We start from the raw sequence: 3670 nt of genomic DNA, 5'->3' as shown, positions 1-3670 counted from the left end.
TCAATTTTTCATTGCAAAAAATTAATTTTTTAACCGTTATTTCACTATTCCAACCATTATTTTAACTCGAGAGCGATTATGAGAATTGATTTTTTGACCGTTAGGAAAAAAATGAGGGTCATCTGTGAGGAAAGAAGTAAAAATTACGATTGAAATAGTGAAATAACAATTAAAAATCAATTTTTTGGAGTTAAAAATCACTCCCAAATGGGGCTCGAATTGGCCCTTACACTTAATGCATGCACAATATTTCAATTTGGCGTTGTTTTGATCTAAAGGCAAGTTATTTAAATTCTGGTAACGCTATTTATGGAAAAAAAAATCAACTTTTCTATTTTTGATTATAAATTTTAGAATCAAATAGAAAGAAATTTTTTTTTTCTCAAAAGAAAAAAAAAGAAAAGGTAATTAGTTTAAATGGTAAAATTCAAGGCTCCTTGTATACTGCCCTCTAACGGCTAGTAAGCAAATTGGAAAGCTACGAAGCCGAGATCCGAGCCGTTCAATCTTTGATTAACAAGAATATGACCGTTGAAGGGAAGCGTCTCTACGTTTCAACCTTATATACCCCAATCAGTCTCCCAAGCCTCTTTTCTTCTGCATTACCATTCAACAGCAAAATCAGAGAAGAATTTTTAGAAAGAGAAAGAAATAATTTCGGAGGAAGAGAGGAATTTAGAGAAAGAATGATTTAGATTTGAATTGTGGTGACCGAAGACCCAGAAAAACAGGCGCCCAATAGTCGTCTCCAAGTTTTTTTTTCATCGTTTTGGGCAAGTCTTGGAGGGGTTTTTGGTAGTCAGAATAACGATCAAGAAGAAAAAGAAGAAGATTTAGAAATGGCTTCAAAAGCTGTTGTTAAAGAACAACCCAGAGGCGACAATAGTAAGTGAAAATAATCCAATTTTGTAACATCGATCATAGATTCATTCTTTGCTATTTCCTTTTTAATGGATAATGGAGGGTCTCTTATGGTGATTTGGACTGAGTTTTGAAGGGATTATTTATCAATTTTGGGATGCACTATTTTTTCTTTCTTTACGTTGATTAATTACTGCTGCAGACCAATCAGACCAAAAGATTATTATCAATTAAGTTAGGTTATTTAAGTGTAATATGATAAGGACAACATTGCAAGATTAACTGACCCTTCTTAGTTGATACTGGATGAGCGGTGTCATTCTGTTATGTGGTGGGAGTTTGAATAAAGTGTTTCATTTTTAGAGTTGCAGCAGGCATATTGGGATGGCTGATTAATGGCCAATAATTTTTAGTGTTTCATCAATCTGCTCAAGTTGTAATGAGTATTCTATTGTAACTTTTTTCTGGGAACATTATCTCCATCCTCTTTTTGATGGAAGAATGCATCTCTTTAGAAGTTCATGCTGTAAATGTAAGTTATTGTTGAATAATACTTCGCTCATCTCTCTTCTCACTTCATGTCTGTTAAATAGGTTGAGTAATACACTTAAATCTGGAGGCGGCTAAATTATTGGACATGGGATGGATGATTGTTGTGATGTGGTCGAGACTGAAAATCTGACTGTTATCGGTATGTTTTGTGTTAGAGATTCCATTTATTGGCTTTCTTCTTGTTACACTTTTTTAACCAGATTTTGTAGATATAGAATTTAAATTTCAGTAACATGATATATATAAATTTACTCAACATTCTGTAACTTCGCTTTTTCCACAGTGGTTTTTCCACATTTTTTGTTTTACATGGTGTTAACTAGAAGGAGAGTTGAAACAGGGTGAAGTAGGGGAAGTGTGGTAAGAGTTGAGAAGGGGAGGAAATGGCTGAGATTGCTACTATCTGAAGTAGGGAGGTCAAAGTCACTAGACGGAGTTTCTACTGGGCAGCAGCGATAGTGCCAACCTGGGGAAGCATTGGCGGAATGGAGGTCTTCTTGGCATTAGTCAAGTGTTATCTCAGCATGATATTAGTCACGTGTTATCTCTGTATTTTTGTCTTACACTTACGCCTTGAGGCATTCATCACATGAGAAATCAAGATGCTGGATTGAGGAGGAAAATCTGCAGACAGATACAGGGATTGATACATAAAAACTGTCAACAAGCCTGAAGTGATTGACATTATATTGCCCTTATTTATTGAAAGTCTAGAAGAGGGTGATGCTTTAACTCTTGTTATTTATTGACCTTTTTACTTGTGTAAGAAAGAAAAACATGCCTATATTTTTCTTTGCTTTTAGAATTTTAGATCTGGATTTTGTACGGATATTGTTACATTTTTTAGTTCAATTAATAATTACTATTGGAGTTATTTGAGATAGTTATCTTCTATTATGTTTTGTGGTTGATATATGTGAATCACTCTACAAACCAAAAGGAGAAAGAAAAAACCTATAGAAATGATTGTTCAACGTTGCAAAAGAGAGGTTTTTGCAACGTTGAACAATCGTTGCAAAAACTCTTCCCTCAATGACAACATCGACCTTCACAACACACATCAAAACACTGCAAAAGGTCTTTAGCCACATTTTTTGACATTTGCAAAAACCTTTTTTTTTTTTTGTGTAGTGTTGATATGAATGATTGCAAACCTATTACATTACCTCTAACTAATCACTTTGTTTTATCTAAAGAACAAGCTCCTTACAATGAACGTAAAGTAGAATACATGAGTAGAATTCTATAATTTAATGTGATTGGTTCTATAATGTATTTGATGGTTTGCACTAGACCGAATTTAGGTTTTGCTATTAGTAGTCTCAGTAGGTACATGTCTAATCCCAGTCCTGAACATTGGGAAGTCTTAAAGTGGTTATTAAGATACTTGAAGGGTACTGGTGACGTAAGTCTAAAGTTTAGTGCTGGTAAGAAAAGTGTGAAATTGAAGGGTTTTTTAGATGCTGACTATACGGGAGATAGGGGTGGTACAGAATCAACTTCCTCTTACGTGTTTACCTTATCTAATTCTTATGTTAGCTAGAAATCACAGTTACAACACATTGTTGCACTATTCACACCAGAGTCAGAATATATTGCTATCACTGAAACAGTTAAAGAGGCTTTGTGGCTTAGAGGTCTACTTCATGAACTGTGTATCTTAAATGATTATGTGGTTGTGTATTCCGATAGTCAATCTTCTATACATTTATGCAAGAACCCTCTTTTTCACGAATGCATTAAACACATTGATATTAGACTACATTTCATTAGACACATAGTATCACAAGAGGTAGTAAGACTCGAAAAGGTTTACACATAATACAACCCTTCAAATATGGGCATGAATGTGCAACCACTAATAAAGTTTAGAGGCTGCAAGGACCTTCTAAACATTGGAACATGTAAATGATTTTCAATTTTATTAGTTTTCTGTTAGAGGTGTCACTAATGGGGGATGTTTTTCTTTGCAGGTCCTTTGACACCAATGTGGAGGTTGTTGGGCAAATTGTTGTCAAACGACCTCTCAATCGATGATGTAAACCCGATTATAATTATCAGTTGGCTTTGCTAATATGATTGAGTGATGTATCAACACCAAAATTAGAACGATCCGACCCAAGAAGTAATTGGACCATTCAAAGCAACCAATTAGGTTGTGTTGCTCATGGGCCAATTATCCACCTACTTGGATGGCTAATATTACTAGAGGCCCATTCTACAAACCATTAACTCCTTATTGGGTCCATGACCTATT

At 34.7% G+C, this 3670-nt stretch overlaps 1 long non-coding RNA gene across 1 annotated transcript; it reads left to right on the top strand.

Moving 5' to 3' along the window:
• The first annotated feature begins 537 nt into the window (after positions 1–537).
• LOC111375449 lies at positions 538–2292 on the top strand. The gene is made up of 2 exons (XR_002699307.1): positions 538–885; positions 1455–2292. It is a non-coding gene; the product is annotated as an uncharacterized LOC111375449 (long non-coding RNA).
• The last annotated feature ends 1378 nt before the right edge of the window (positions 2293–3670 follow it).

This window comes from Olea europaea, unplaced genomic scaffold (genome assembly GCF_002742605.1).
Source record: "Olea europaea var. sylvestris unplaced genomic scaffold, O_europaea_v1 scaffold1379, whole genome shotgun sequence".
Classification (NCBI taxonomy): Eukaryota; Viridiplantae; Streptophyta; class Magnoliopsida; order Lamiales; family Oleaceae; genus Olea; species Olea europaea.
Note: the sequence above shows the minus strand (reverse complement) of the source record. Positions and strands in the feature narration are given on the sequence as shown.